Source organism: Pseudorca crassidens, chromosome X, assembly GCF_039906515.1.
Source record: "Pseudorca crassidens isolate mPseCra1 chromosome X, mPseCra1.hap1, whole genome shotgun sequence".
In the NCBI taxonomy this organism is placed as follows: domain Eukaryota; kingdom Metazoa; phylum Chordata; class Mammalia; order Artiodactyla; family Delphinidae; genus Pseudorca; species Pseudorca crassidens.
Genome location: NC_090317.1, coordinates 89,237,316 through 89,254,578, shown reverse-complemented (window position 1 = coordinate 89,254,578; position 17,263 = coordinate 89,237,316). Strand labels below are relative to the sequence as shown.

The 17,263-nt window shown below is 38.8% G+C and overlaps 1 long non-coding RNA gene across 1 annotated transcript in view; it reads left to right on the top strand.

Moving 5' to 3' along the window:
- LOC137217360 (uncharacterized) overlaps window positions 1-17,263 on the top strand; it is a 61,424-nt gene that overhangs the window by 38,121 nt on the left and 6,040 nt on the right. Inside the window, exon 2 of the long non-coding RNA XR_010940076.1 lies at window positions 6,111-6,226. This is a non-coding gene — a long non-coding RNA (uncharacterized lncRNA). The remainder of the gene's footprint in view (window positions 1-6,110; window positions 6,227-17,263) is intronic.

Below are 17,263 nucleotides of genomic sequence, written 5' to 3'. Positions count from 1 at the left end.
TCTGGGTGAGTAAGCGCTTAGTAAATGTTAGCTGATATTACTAAATGTGACAGATATTTCAAGGACGATCACTGCATTATGAAAAAAATGGTGTACTCTTCTGTACTCAGAACTATCAGAGGAACAATGACAGTAATTAACAAATCCCAACTTACAGATGTAAAGAAAAGCTTTCTTGCCGTTCATCAGAAGCTCTTGGAACATATCATTAAGCTTTATAACACTAAATCTACTTTGTTACAAAGAGCTTAAGGGTCTGACCTCAGGTCATAATGTTGGGAATTAGAACCCAGTCCTTCAATGACTCTTCTTCAGCACCTAAGTTGCTCTGTATTTCCTCTTTATATATAGTACAATAAAATTCTTCCAAATTTGGCTTCTCAAGATTGAAGTGGTTGACCCCAAGTCTCATGTCCCCTCTCCCAGACAAAAGACCTAAGACTTAATCAGAGGTAATATTTTAAAATATTGAACTATCTTTGGTCTCATCAGGAGCTGGATCTGGAAGGCTCCCTGCATGTCAGTCATTTCCCCATAGTTGAGGCATGGCAGGAGCCTGGGGAGGGGAGGCTCAAGTGGCCAGGGCCAAAGGAGTACTTGGGAGGCTTGGGGCAGTGTTATTTACAAACCAGTACAGAAGTATGTTAATATTTTAACCCCAGATAATTTTTTTAATTTTTTTATTTTTTTGGCTGTGCCCCTTGGCATGTGGGATCCTAGTTCCCTGACCAGGGATTGAACCTGTGCCCCCTCCATTGGAAGCACAGATTCTTAACCATGGGACCACCAGAGAAGTCCCAACCCCCGAGAATTTTAATCACAGTGCATACCAGCTGTATGAGAGCATTCTTAGCCATCTATCCAGTGTCCACCCCAGCACTGACATAGAGAATTCTTGAATTCCTTGAGATCCTCTTGTCAGCTATAATTAGGCATACAGACAATACCACAGTATTACGAAGAGATGGTTTAAATAAGTCTCTAAAATCTTCTATCTACCTTGGAAAAGTGTGCTGATGACACCAGTAATACTAGAGTTTTGACCAAATTGCAAACCGGGTAATACCTGTCTTCTTGGCCTCATCCTAAGTCATGCTGTTCTATTGCTGCTGCATTTATACTTAAAGGCAAAGAGGTCACTGGATATGGGGATTGCAATTCGCTGATGTGGTAGAGTTAAGCTAGAAGGTTTTCAAGTAGAAGGTGTCTTGTGGTTTGAGAATGGCCAAGGGTTAACGTGAGTCCGCTCAGCTGTTCACATTTCTCCAGTGTTGGCTGCCAAGTGTAGATAGTGTCCTGAGTCCCTTCCATTCTCCTATTCCCAGGGTTAAACTTTAGATTCAGGGTTCTATGTGGGATAAGGGACCCCAGTGTGGATGTGGGGCCTGCATGGCTGCAGGAGAAACAGCCCTGTGTCTTTGGGAGGCAGAAGTTTCAGTCTCCCATCTTGAACCTCAAAGGCTCCCCCTTGGTCACCCTGAAAACAGGTGGGGTTGAAACTGGGCAGGCAAGAGACAGAGCTGAAGCAAGGCACCCGAGTGTCAGGTACAGAAGGGGCCTGGGGTCCATCTGTCCCCCTTCATCAGTCCTCCTCCCTCCAGGCCCTCATCAGACTCGGGCTAGAAACTCTTTCAGCTCACCTGCTCCCACCCTCTCTACCTGGTGGAGGACTCCCCTCCTCAGCCTTCCTGCCAAGCGTCCCCATCCAGTTTCCAAGTGACCTGGGACAGACCTGGAAGCTCCGTGCCTCAGCGGGCACAGGATTCCACTTGACAGAATGTTCTTCCTGCTGGTGAGCCAATCCTGCTCCCCTGTAACTTCCTTCCACACACCCATGTTCTGCCCTCAGGACAACCAACCAGACAGGACAGCTCCTTATTCTCAGGAATGTCCTTCACATATTTGAACACAGCTACCTCTGCCATTCTTCCTCCCTAGACAGGCTTCTCTTTCCCAAGGTAAATACCCCCATCTCTTTCAGTCACTCCTTATTGATGCCAAAGGAGGTGATGCTTATCTTGATGCCTGAGTGAGGCAGCTAAATGCCCAATTTGTGCAAATTGGGTTTGATTTACACTTGTGAAACTTTGGGTAAGTCACTTTGCCTCTCTAAGACTCATTTCCCCCATATGTAAATTGGTTTTCTTTGTGGTAATGGAATGTATTTACGTTTCATGCCAGAGCTTGTGGGACATAATGGCCGGATTACACCTGACTAATCATATTTTTTCCCCTAGGTATCTCAATGTGGTGTTAATAGGTGAGGCTGCCCATATACTAAAAGAAATTCAGTTATTGGTTCATCTTGGCTCACATTTAGATAACAAGGTGTTCGTGTCGTGCCATTTGTCGTGTCATTTGCTATAGTCTTAATTTTGCATGTTTCATGGTTACCACTTTTTGCATTTTCTCTCTAGTCCTCCAAAATATTAATGGCTCAAAAGTGGTTTATTCAAGTACAAAATCAGTGATGAAAAACTACAGTAGCTCAAGGTAACATTAAAAACATAAATAATGAATTTGACTTTGAGATAAATATAGAATGTGAAAATATGTGCATTAGGACAAGTAATGTGAAAATATGATGATTTGATGTAGCAGGCAAAAAATCTTTTAATTTACAATGCTACTTTTTCATAATTAGTAAGATTAATATGTGGCTTCTCTATGATAGAAAAACAATTTCTGCTAATATAGCAATAGAAATTAGGAAACACTGGCTTTTGTGAAGATCATAGTGTTAGGAAACTTGATCCAATGATGCCACCAAAGCCTTCATAACATTTTCATAGAAAGCACAGGGACCACTCTGGTAACCAGTCATATGTTTCCAGAAAAAGCAGAAAATAATACTTTCCAATACTAGATTGATGAATATTATTACCAACAAGAAATAAGAGGCCCAAACTACAATGGCATCAACAAAAATTGCACTGCTTAGAGTATATGCACTACTTTTAACATTTTTTCTAAGAAACTTACAATACTAACCACAGAGTTTGTGGCAACTATTATATTCATAAACATTCAGAATGAATATTTGGCACAATTGGCTCATTACTATCATATGTTGCATAATATTATTGGATGACATAGTGGAAGAACAATTTCTAATTTGTGAACATATTACAAGACATTTTCAGTTGGCATATTGATATACATATTCAAGAAAAGTGCTGGTTAACTTTTGTTCCATTAATCACTGAAAAATAAGCCTTCAAGAGAAGATAATATTCATTTACTTAAAGATCATTTTGTGATGTATGATTAAAAACTGAAAAAAATAGGGCTAAAATCAAAATTGACAAAACAGCAGTTATGCATGCAACAAGGAAGAACACTGCAGCCACATGAATAAAAGAACTTGCACCTGAATATCAATTCACACTTAGAAGTATTCAAAGAAAATTAGTGGTCAACAATATACCTCTTGAATTTGATTCAATGTTGAAAAAAACAGTCAAGATTGGGATTATGATAACATACCTCCCATTGAGTGTTCATCTTTTCACGATGCTAAGTGAAGAAATGCTAAGTGAAGATGCTAAGTGAAGAAATGGGTAGTAAGTACACAAGTCTATCTTTCCACAGTGATTTATGAGGACTATCAAGGGGAAGAATATTCTCCCAAGTTTTTTGAGGAATGAAACATAAAGCATTTCTTCATGACAGTGATAACACCAAAGAAAATCTGTATCATTTCAATAGAATTTTTCAGGTGGTATATCTCAGCAATATATTTTGCATTTTGAACAGTCTGAGGATTATCACTTCAGGGCTTAAATATTACCATTTTATGGTATCAGGATTTCTTTAGATGACTCAAATGTGATACAAATGGTTCAATCATCCAGAGTTTGACTTGGTGATTTTCTTCACTCATTGGAGAAAGAAATTCAGTGTATATTAAAACCACATCCACATGCTGTAATGAAATGTGAAAAAATACCTTTCAGAGCTGAATACAGCCAAAGAAAGGATTAGATCCATTTGCTACTATCTTCCAAGTTGAAACATTCACCTTTTCAGCTTTTAAGTGTAAATGCTTATCATCTCCCTGTCTGTCTGATGGAGTATTGAATGTAGCCTGTAGTGAGAAATTATTTCATAATTTCTAGGTTAATGTTCTATCTGAACATGAATATCCAAAACAATCTGCCAGAGCCACCAAATACTTACTGCCATTCCTAACAACTTTAATTTGTGAATTGTGTTTTTTCTTTTAATCAAAATAAAGGTAAGCGAAGAAACCAAAGAGATGTAGAACCTGACCTATAACTCCAGTCATTATTTATCTGGATATAAGTGTCTTGGTGAAATACTGCAAATAAATTACCATTATTCTCACTATAATAAAATTATTATCATTGAATTTTAGAATTCAGTTTTCCTGTATTTAGTTAAGGTTTGTAATGGATATTTGTGTGTGTGTGTGAGAGAGAGAGAAAAACATGGAGGACCCTAACTTATATAATTTGAATTGGAGGCTGGGAAACATTTCCAACCGAAATATTTCCCCTATGCCTAAATATAGGCCATCAGCGTTTTTTCTTTTTATTTTTTTCATAATAAAAATGAAAAATCCCACTGGCAGCTAGCATGTTAAGCTTCTATCAGTTATCAATGCCTTATTGCAGATGAATTTATTAGCTCTTTTCCCAATTGATAGATGAGAACAAATTTTGATAGGGAAAAAGGTGAGGCAGGGAAGACAGGCTCAGAGAATAGGATTAGAATCATCATCTAGGAAGCTATGAAACAATACTGATGCCCAAGCTCCACCCTAGACAATTGAATAATAATAATTTTAAAAGTTCCCAGGTGATTCCATCATTCAACCAGGGTTGAGAACCACTAGTCCACATGCTTCCAGCCAGTTTTGTTTCATTGGTGGTTGGGGGAAGGGGGTGGATCTTGGGCTCCTAACAGGGCTGCAAAAAGGGAGATGCTGGGAAGAATCGAGAACATGAATGAAAAGGAAGATAGGATGGGCCCTTTAATAAAACTGGTTTAATTTTCAGTTCAAATTTTATTCAAATTATTTAGTTAAGATGGAATCCATATGGTCTCTTTCAATTTTCTGGAGCACTTTGTAAATAAGACCATTGTTAAGGGGTTTCTAAAGGGAACCAGCTAGCAAATTTAGCAGTAACCTCAGCAATGTATGTAAGAAACTCTCTGCTTGAGGCACTCTTGTAGAAGGATGGAATGTGAAGTGAACGCTAATAGGGAAGAAGGAAACACACGCAAACACACACACAAACTGCCCAGGCAAAATGGCTATAAAACTGTAGGACTGGGGTAAACCTGGTAAGTAAATGGGGCATTTGGTGTTACTCATGGAAAGAAAGAAAGGAGAAATGTTAGAGGAGAGACATCACTATTAGTCTTTCTCTCCTACCCCTTTGCCTCCACTTAAGGTGTTCTTTCAGGCTGAGAGAGGGAGAGACGAAATAGGAAGGCAAGTTGGTCTGACAGCTCAGATGAAGGCTAAAGAGATTTTTATGCCAAACAGAGGTGCAGGCTAAACCACCAGGAAAAGCTTTCCTTTCCAAAGTATGGCAAGGGAAAAAAAAGTAAGAACAAGAGGAAGGGAACAAAGATGTCTAATTTTATCTAATAACTTTCTTTACAAGCTGCCCTGAAGTACCAACTTTCAAAAGGAAATATTGGTTTCAATTAATTGTGCTTTTAATTCTTATGGCCTGAGTTCAGAATTCCCATGTAACTCTCCAGAAAGACACATGCCTTTCTACTTACCGTTTGACACTGTGCACAGATCACCCTCGCTCTCTCACTAGCTTCTCCAATGGAGAGACAGCGCTTCAGGCAGCGTGGTATAGCGGATAGCCCATGAGACTTGGGCATCAGACACACCTGCCTTCAGATCCCAGGACTGCTCTCATGAGCTATATGACCTTGGGCAAGGTACTTTGACTTACTGATTTGCAATTTCCTCATTTGAAAATAAGAAAATAATAGTATCCACTTGTTGGGTTTTTTTGAAGATTCAATGAGATGACGTATATAGTGTGCTAAGCACATAGTAGGTGCTTTTATAATTACAATATCAGGTGTTGAGTTGTATTTCGTCCTTGTTCTTTTTAAAGATATTGAAAATGTCCTGTGAAAATGGATCCCAAGGTTAAGGAAGACCAAAAGTACAATGTTGAAGTGAGGAACCACAAATATGCCCAATTCACTGCCAAGAGACGAGTTTGCGAAGGTGAGACTTTCTTGGTAGACTATAATTGGTACCACCTTTTCCTTGCATGCATAAAGTCTGAACCTAGGCATTCCAAATACATTTTCCTTATTTGAGTAAAAGGGGATTCTTTATGAACTGGATGCTTTAGAAAGAAGACCAAACTGTTGGTTGCACAAACTTCAGAGAGCATAGCTCTCAACATAGCTTTGTAAGTACCATCTCAGTCCAGGGATATTCAACAGACGGTCTCAACAGAACAAGTTGTTTTGCTCACTGGCTCAATTTCAATTATAAAGACAAATATCAGCAATAAGGCAGATTATGCAATGAATTGGAAGTATTCCATTTTGAAGCTGTGTTGTATTTGGAGCTACCAAGTGTAGTTTCTCTTCTGGGTACCAGGAAACCACGATGTTTATATATTTGCTCCCTCAGTGTCCAGCACTCATCATTTTAGACCTAGCAGGCTAGATCCTGTCCATCATACTATAGTGATAGTTAACCAACAATCATTATCTCACTTTGGTATACCTCTATCTATTCGGGCTTCTCTGAGTTCCAGGTAGCCAGCCCAAGGATAGGGTTACCTACAGTTCTGGGCTACTACCTCACACCTGCTCATGAGAGCTGACAGTTAAACTTTCAGGAAGTTTACAAGGAAGTGGTTAAACACAGTCATTGTTAAAAGTTAAATTTTATAGACTTACATTTAAAGTAATAAATACTCATTATTCACTAATTATTTTACTACATTTTATTAGGATCTATGATTTCAAAGTTATTTATATCTGTTGTATCTATACGGTGGAAATATGATATCATGGTGTGCTACAGAGCATCTCTTCTTAAGTCTGCATTCAATCATGCCACATTGATAGCTTGAATTTGGCCATGGTGGGAGTAGTTACAAGAAGAAAACTGGCAAATGTTACAAATTAAGGTATTTTTTTTCCCCAGAGAACTAGTTGTTAAATATTTACCAGCATACCGTTGGACTTACCTCCCTTAAATCTCTAGAGAATCTGATGGCCATCGTCTCAAGTGGAACACTAAGACCTCTCTCAATATCTCTGAACCCCATACAGAATTTCCTTGTACAGTCTTGTAATTGGCTGTTACTCCTCACTGCCTTCTTTTCATTCTCATTCTTCTCTCTCCCTTTCCCTCTCCCCACCTCCCTCTCCCTCTCTCTTTCTCTGTCTGTCTGTCTGTCTCTCTCTCTCTCTGTCTCTCTCCCTCTCTTCTGTCTCCTGTCTTTATAAGAGTATTCTTTTATATCTCTTCTTGGGAACGTACATTGAAATAATTTCTCCCCTTTAAGCCCTTAAAGCCATGAGTTCCAAACCCTTTTAAATGCAAAGAAGGAAAGAACTCTGGTTTCCACTGTAATCAGTGGAGATATGCAGGCAACTTTATCCATTCACTTATTCATACATTCAAGAAACTTTCATCAAGCATTTACTATGTGCCAAGCAGCTAGGTACTGAGACTCCTGAGATAAAATGAGATATGGTTCTGCTCTTAAGGAACTCACAGTCTAGAAGGGAAACAGACAAGTAAATATGGAATAATCAGATAATATGATAAGTGCTGAAACAGAGATTTGTATAGCATATAATGGGAACCTACTGTATAGCACAGGGAACTCTACTCAGTGCTCTGTGGTGACCTAAATGGGAAGGAAATCCAAAAAATAGGGGATATATGTATACATATAGCTGGTTCACTTTGCTGTACAGCAGAAATTAACAAAACATTGTAAAGTAACTATACTCCAATAAAAAATTAATAAAAAAAGAATGTTATGGGAAATGAGAGGAGTAAGCAACTAAAGTTTTCTGGTGCGAGTGGAGACTGGGGAAGTTTTCACAGAAGAAGAAACATTTGAATTAGGTATTAAAGGATGAGTAGATGTCCTTAAGACAAAGGAGGCATGGAAGGGCATTCTGAGGATTGGAAACAAGGACTTGATGTAAAGGGGAATGGCAAGCATCATAGTTAAAAATTGCCAGACTTAAGCAAATGGGAACAAATAAATGAGTTTAATGGAAGATTTGATAAAGGATTTTGGGGGAAATAAAACAAAATACACATTAGAGTGTTTCTGGGGATCTAGGTAGACAGGAATGGATGTGTGGCCTTTTCAAGGTACCACCATATGGCTGAAGCAGTTCCAACTATTTTCTGTCCTTGAGCTCAAGATTACAATTTCTGAGAGAGGATGTGTTTGGTATACCATGTATCACATACCCATCCATGCCCTGGATAGAGTTAGGCAGAGCACCATGTATGACAGTATCACCAAGACTGCAACAAATGGGAGAGAAGCAGTTCAACAAAAGGTATCCAGCACAGTGTTCTCTAATTCAAGTGGCATCTTGGCTGTAGCTGCGTCTCTTCCTAAGTTCTAGTTTCTGCTGAGGAACCTTCCCTCAATTGTTATAGCTTCTACCTGGCAGCCTCTACAATGAACTTGGCACCTAGGCTATAGTAGCACTGCCTCCTCCCTGTCTTCTTGCAGTCCCCGGGATGATAGGCAGGTTTCTACTATGGCTAACCTATGGGTTGCCTCGCTTTCTCCTGGTTGGTCTCTCAGCTCTCCCACTTCATTCCCCCTATTAAATTTCATCTATTGGACACTTGATATGGGCTCTGTTTTCCCGACTAGATTCTTACTGGTGTAGTTTTATTTCTTTTGGCAGGGTAAAAACTGACAACAATCAACACAGGGACCACCGGGCTCAGAAGAGCCCACATATCAAAGCTGAAAATAGGGCTATTCACATACCTGGACTTTAATCTTTGAATCACTAGTGTTGAGCAAGATTAGCAGAGGAAGCTGAAAAATCACAGCAGTATACCAAGGGCAAAAGAAGTAATAGCTATAAACTGTAACCAAACATTCACTAAGCTGTTGTTTTGTCCTAAACCTCCATGGGGGGTATTTTTAAATGAGTTTTCCATTGACTTAGTTAATTATTATAGGCTTTTTCTTGTGACCTTGTCCCTTTTTTGGACATAAATGCTTTGCTGTTGTTGCTTTAGAGTAGAATCATGCTGTGTCTCGGCTCACAGCATGTGTGCAGGGTGTGGTATGTGGACTCTTAGGGGAGCACGTGCGTACAGGGGACTGGGTGTGCATGCCTTCAAGTCTGGTGACTCCAGCTAAGGTTTTTCATCTATATTCTTATAGAGGAGGAGGACACTGACCCTAGACAGTGAGGCTGGAGATTTTTTCTGTCTCATAGGACTGGTCCTTTCCTCCACACTCTCAAGTCCATTTCTGCAAATGATTAGTCATTACTGGTCAAGAAAACTTCACCTGGCTTGGCATCAAGACAGAAGTAAGGCTTTAAACTCATAATCTCCACTAGTCACTCCTAAAGCTCCCAGAAGAAGCATACACTCTAATTCAAAATAGTATTAAAATGCAGTTTCAGAACAAATTTCCTAGTTTTTACTCACCCTGCCCATTTACAAACAGAACAATTATTCAAGCTTTTCCTATATGGAAATTCAGGAGCCTCCACTGCCTTAGAACATCTTTTATTTGAGATTCACTTGAATTTCCTTTAGTATCTGAGTTTTGGGTATATGGCCTTTTGCATGGCTATTAAAACCAGTAGTAACCTTGCCTCTATAGAGTGGAATTAGGCCAAGGTCAAGTCCTAGATTTCATGTGTCCATCCATACATGGTCTGGCTTTACTTAGACTTTGATTCACCTAGGTAAAAGTGCACTAGTATAAGGGCTGTAGAGCCAATGTTGAGTGGCCATGACTATCTGTCCTCTTTGGGAGCAGTAGAAAAGGGAGACATGAGTGGAAGTCAGCTCACCACTGGACTCCTGGTCTGGATTTCTCAAAGAATCCTGACATAGAGATGCCAGAGAGTACCACAACTGCTCCAGTTATTGTGCCCCAGGAAATATTTTAGGCCTTACAAGATAAGTTCTCAAAATTGATCTTGCATCAGAATCACCTGGAGGGTTTGTAGGAGCTCTATGCTCCCACAGAAACATCCAAAAGCAAGCAAATCAGATGCAACTTTGTCAGAACTCTGGTAAATAATGAAGGGTTTACAGCCACCAATTGAATGCTTAATCAAGAAAAATGGTGGAAAAGCTTTGCAGCACTTTTACTTGCCTTCTCTCACCTCTTCCCCAGGGCAGCAGCAGACTTAGCCCATATTCCCAGTGTGGGATCCTGGTCCCTGGTTCCAGAGGAAGAAGAGACCTTACTTACAAATTATTGAGTATGTCTGTTTTAACCTGTCTGGAGTTACCTGAAGGACTGACACAAGATGCTCATCTCTGTCTAACTAATTTGGAACTCAGGTCAGAAAAGCCTTGGGCACTGCTTGAAAACACAGCCAGCTGAACTAAGAACACATGGATGCCTGGGGCAAAAGATAACTTTCAAAATAGACAATAGACTGGTCTAAAGCCTGGCAACATAAGCTGGGGAGAGTTTCTTTGGGAAATTAGGACATTCAAAAGCACCATGCATACAGGGGAATCTAGAAGGCCACATGCATGCCTAGGGCAAGACACATGCTCAGAAAAGACTTGAGAAAACCCTAAACTTTCACTTCGGACCGATCCCTAGGCTCTGTGCAAGCTTGGCTAAGAACCAATTTGCAAAGATTGAAGGAGGTATTTGTCTATTTGTTTTAATCTGTGTTTATTCAAGGAAATCTCTGTCAAAATACTAGCTGAAAACAAGCTAAGGAACAGACACTTCAGTGAACACACGCAACATACCAGAACTTATGGGATACAGCAAAGGCAGTGCTTAGGGGAGAAATTTATAGCTGTAAATACCTATAATTAAAAAGAATAAATATCTAAAATCAATAACCTACTTTACACCTTGAGGAACTAGAAAAAGAAAAGCAAACTAAACCCAAAGCTAGCAGAAGGAAGGACATAATAATGACTAGAGTGGAGAAAAATAAAATAGAGTATAGAAAAGCGATAGAGAGAATCAATGAAATCAAAAGCTGGTTCTTTGAAAAGATCAACAAAATTAACAAATCTTTAGTTATTCTGACAAAGAAAAGAAGAAAAATAAATACATAAAATAAAAATGAAAGTGGGGATTACACTTTACATAAACAAGGATTGTAAAAGAATACTATGAATAATTCTACACAAAAATATTAGATAACCTAGATGAAATGGAATCCTCAAAATACACAAACTACCTAAGCTGACTCAAGAAGATGAGGAATATTTCAACAGAACTATCAAAAGTAAAGAGATTGAATCAGTAATCAAAAACCTCCCAACAAAGAAAAGTCAAGGACCAGATTTCTTCAATAGTGAATTCTAGCAAATATTTAAAGAATAATGAACACCAATCCTTCTCAAACTCTTCATAAATAGAAGAGGAGGGGACACTTTATAACTCATTCTATGAGTCCAGCATTACCCTGATTCTAAAGCCAGGCAAAACATCACAAGAAAATAACAGATTAATATCCCTTATGAATATAGAAGCAAAATTGTCAACAAAATACTGGCAAACTGAATTCAACAGCATAGTGAAAGGATTATACACCATGGCCAGGTAGGAATATGAGAGTGATTCAACATAAGAAAATCAATCAATGTAATACACCACATCAATAGCTGGAAGGAAAAATCCACATGATTAACTCCATTGATGCAGAAAAGGCATTTGACAAAATCCAACACTATTTCATGATAAAAGCACTCAGAAAACTAGGAATAGAAGGTAATTTCTTAAACATAATAAAGGGCATTTGTGAAAAGCCCACAGCTAATAACATCCTCAATGGCTAAAGACTGAAAGCTGTCCCCTTAAGATCAGGAGACAAGACAAGTATGCCCACTCTTACCACTGCTATTCAACATTGTACTGGAAGTTCTAGCCAGGGCAATTAGATAAGAAGAAAAAGGCATCCAAATTTAAAAGAAAGAAGTAAAACTATCTCTACTTGCAGATGATATGTTCCTATACATAGAAAATGCCAAAGAATCCAGAAGAAAGCTACTAGAGCTAATAAAAGATTTCAAATTGCTGGGTACAAGATCAACACACAAAAAATCAGTTGTGTTTCTATACACCTGCAGTGAACAATCTGAAAAAGAAATTTCAAAAGCAATTCCACTTACAATAACATCTAAAAGAATAAAATAACTAAGAATACAGTTCTTAGTTAACTGTATTCTCTGGAATACAGTTCCAGAGAGATGAAAAACTTGCACACTGAAAACTAGAAAACATGGCTGAAAGAAATTAAAGACCTAAATAAATGGAAAGCCATTCCATGTTCATGTGTAGGAAGACTTAATATTGTTAAAATGTCAATAATACCCAAAATGATCTACAAATTCAACACAATCCCCATCAAAATTCCAACAGCCTTCTTTTTTTTCAGAAACGGAAAAGCAGATCACCAAACTCATATAGAATTGTCAAGGGGACTTAAATAGCCAAAGCAATATTTAAAAATAAGAAAATAGTTGGAGGGCTCACACTTCCAGATTTCAAATCTTACTAAAAGCCTGCAGTAATCAAAACAGTGTGGTACTGACATAGGATAGACATATAGACCAATGGAATAGAATTGAGAGTCCAGAAATAAGCCCATACATTTATATTCAATTGATTTTTTGACAAGGGTACCAAACCCATTCAGTGGGGAAAGAAGAGTCTCCTCAACAAATGATGCTGGGGCCACTGGATTTCTACAAGCAAAAGAATGGATTTGAACCCCTATTTCATACCATGTACAAAAATTCATCAATGACCTAAATATAAGAGTTAAAACCATAACACTGTTAGAAGAAAACATAAGTGTAAAACTTCATGACCCTGAATTTGGCTATGGATTCTTCAATATGACAACAAAAGCATGAGAAACAAAAGAAAAACTAGCTAAATTTGACTTAATCAAAATTGAAAACATTTTTGCATTAAAGGACATTATGTAGAATGTGAAAAGACAACCTATAGAATGAGAGAAAACATTTGAAAATCATATATCTGATAAGGGTTTAATATCTAGAATATATAAAGATCTCCTACAATTCAACAACATATAAAGACAAACAACTCAAGTGAAAAATGTGAAAAGGACTTGAGTAGTTTCTTCAAAGAAGACATAAAAATGGCAATAAGCACATAAAAAATGCTTGACATCAGTAGTAATTAGGAAAATACAAATGAAAAGCACAATAAGATACCTCTTCATACCTACTGGGATGACTATAGCTTTTTAATGAAAAATATCAAGTATTGGCAAGGATATGGTGAAATTGGAACCCACATACCTTGCTGGTGGGAATGTAAAATGGTTCAGTCACTGAAAAAACAGTTTGGCAGTTCCCCAAAAAGCTAAACATAGGATTACCATGTTCCTATTCAAAAGAATTGAAAACTAGTTTCAAACAGATACTTGTACACCAATGTTTATTGCAGCATTATTCACAATAGTCAAAAGGTGGAAGCAACCCTGGTGTTCATCAACAGGCTAATGTATAAAAAATGCTGTATATCCATATGATGTAATATTATTCAGCCATGAAAAGGACTGAAGTTCTGACATACGCTACAACTTGGATGCACATGGAAAACAATATGCTAAGTAAAATAAGCCAGACACAAAGAACAAATATTTTATGAAATATCTGAAAGAGGTAAATTCATAGAAACATAAAGTAGATTAGTAGTTACCAGAGTCTTAGGGGAAAAAAGAATGGGGAATTACTGCTTAATGATTACAGAGTTTCTGTCTGCAGTGATGAAAAAGTTTTGGAAATAGATACTGGTGATGGTTGCATAACATTTTGAATGTAATTAATGCCACTGAATTGTACATTTAAAAATGGTTAAAATGGCAAATTTTATGCTATACTATATATTTTACCACAATAAAATAAAGAGGGGAGAGGAGGTGGTGAATTGGATGAGAAAAATAACAACAGTAAAAATAACTTCCTAGTTGTGAAAAATAAGAAATAAAAACGTGAAAATTCAAATTAACCTATTGTGTCAGAATTCAGGTTAGTGATTGTCTGGGAAGGAAAATATTACAAAGGGGCAAGAGGAAATTTTGGGGGTGATGGATATAAGCATCATGTTGATTGAAATGATGTTTTCATGATATATACATACATCAGAATTCATTAAATTGTACATTTTTAATATGTGCAGTTTATTGTATGCTAATTATACCTCAACAAAGTAGTTTTTTAAAAATGAAAACTTATTATGCAACCAGTTTTATTAAAGACTGGATCTGTATAATCAACAAGACAGGCCCATTCTCTGCTGTCATGAAGTTTACACCCTAGTAAGAAGGATAAGTTTTAATCAAATAATCACATAAACCACTGCTTAATTAGAAACTGGGACATATTCTAGGAAGGAAAATTATGGGGAGCTCTGAAAGTGTATTAATATGGGACCTATTCTAGTCTGGGAATGACTAGGGAAGCCTTTCCAAAACAAATGGCCTTTGAGTTGAACGTTGATGGATAAATAGCCATTAATTAAGCATGGATTAATGGAGATGGAGGGATGGGGAGGAGGCAGATTTTTAGTACAGGGGACAGCTTATGCAAAGGTCCTGGCATATAAAAGAGCTTGGCATGTTTGAAGAACTAAAAGGCCAGTGTGGCTCAGGCATAGTGAGTAGGAAGAAAGTGGTGGGAGAAAAGACTAAAAAGCTAGGCAGGATCAGATCATGAAGCATGATAAAAGCCATAGTGAGGATCTGGATCTTTAACTTAAGAAAAGCATGAAGTTATTGAACGGTTTTAATTAGAAGGGTAACATGATTGAATTTAAAGGAACACTCTGGCTGCTATGTAAAGAATGAATTGTAGGAGGACAAGAGTAGAATCAGAGAAGCCAATCAGGAGGCTCCTATAGTGAATGGTCCAGGGAAGAGATGACAGTGGCTTGGTCCAGGGTGGAGGTAGCGGAGTTTGCAGGAAGAGATGACAGTGGCTTGGTCCAGGGTGGAAATACTGGAATTTGCAAGAAGTGGACATATTTGAGATATTTTTTATGAATTGGATAAGAGGATGGGTTTTGAGTAAAAAGGAATGCTCTACTATAATTCTTACCATCAAACTACAGCCTGCAGGCCATATTGGCCCACTGCCTGTGTTTGTAAATAAAGTATTATTGGAACACAGCCACACTGATTGGTTTATGTATTGTCTAAGGCTGCTTTTGTACTACAATGGCAGAGTTGAGTAGTCGTGAGAGAGACCATATGTAGCTCTTACAGCTTAAAATATTTACTATCTGGCTCTTTATAGAAAAAGTTTTCTGACTCTTGATCTAGTATGATGCCCTTAGATATCTGGCTTGTATGACTAGATGGATGAATGGATGTAGGGGAAGAAGAAGGCAGAGAGGAAGGGAGGAAAGATAGAAGGAGCAACCTCCTGGGGTAGGAAGTCTGTGGCAATATACGAGAATAGAGGATGTGAGGAGTGGTCCTAGAACAGTACAGCAGAGGTGAGAGGTGAGACCACAGTAACTGCAGTATATATACATGTATGTGCCAGAAGTACATATCCAGATCTGTCAGAGAACTGAATGGAAGGCTGATAAGAAGGAAAAGGGAGACCCCTCGTTGTGCCAACATCATTTTTTCAGTGGCTTAGTTAGGGACATTTACAGAAGATGAAAAGCAGGAAGGGCTATGACTAAATCAGATCATGAGTCAGAATCCAAATCATAACATATATTGAGTTATTAGTACATGATAAGCTCTGCTCTAAGTGTGTGACCTACAATGTGATTCCTCACAATAACACTAAGAGGTAGATTCTCTCATTATAACCATTCTACAGATGAGGAAACTGAGTCACAGAGAGGTGAAGTTAACAGTAAGTGGCAGGGCTAGAATTTGATCCCAGGCGAGACTCCGCTCTTAATCACATTTTGAAAGCAGATGAAATGGAAGAGAGACATAGCCTTGGGGATGGAGACACCTAGTCCTGTCTCCTGGAGAAAAATATCCAATCTACATTTGGGGGTTTCACATTGGAAAGACACCCTTACGTTGTTAGATAGGTCAGGGTTTTCATTAGCAAGTATTCCTAACACAGTGTTCAAGAATTTTGTGAGTAGGCATCAGCATCAGTGAGCATCTGTTCAGAGGCCCATACAGAGCATCTTATGGTCTCTTGAATACCTGCTCCCAACCCCTCAACACTCAGCCACCAGAGCAAGAAGTGAAGCTGCAATACTACCCTCTCTCTTCTCCTTCCAAGCTGCTCCACTGCCTTCTGAGGAGATATGTTTTTTCTTCGAGTCCCCAGATGCCAGCCATCCTCCTCAGCACACCTGCTGCCTAGCTCGAAAAAGGCTCTGCCTTCCTCACCAGACAGGCTGCCCTCATCACCACACTGGACCCTTAGGTTATCTGCCCTCAGCCTAGGTAGAGCTATGCCGCAGCTGTTTGCACCAGCTGACTTCTTTCTGCCCACTTTCAGCACCAATGGGAGGTCAGTCAGACAAACGGCAAAAACCCCAACCTTTCAAATAACAAGATTGGAAATACCTTGCTAGTCTGGGTTCCAGGGAAGAAATTCTAGATACCACCTCTGCCCCCATTTACCTGTCTCTGATGCCCACTACTTCACACAATACCATTGGACCAGAAGTCCATTTGCTGTCCTCATTTCAGGGTCATTTTTCTATTTGTCTTCCGCTACTTCTCAGTTAGATTTCCTGGAATGTGTCTACTTGGCCTGAGGCTCTTTAAGTCTGCTTCTGAAGCCTCCTTCCTGGCTGCTGCTCCCAGATCAGCCTCCACCTGGAGAACTGCTTGGAACTAAAATTGGTCTGGCATTGCCACATCTCTGTTCAGATTGAAAGTTTGATCCTTTTTATAGTCTTTCCATCTCCTTCTGCTTCTTCAGGCTATCTCCTCTTCTCTCAATGTGTAGTATATTCTAATTTCATGGTCAAGGGCAAGGTTTAACAGAGCCCCTTCCATTTCTGAGGAGCCAAGGAACAAATGTGGGGGTCAGGTCTCATTGCTGTCATTGCCAGCCCTGCCTGCC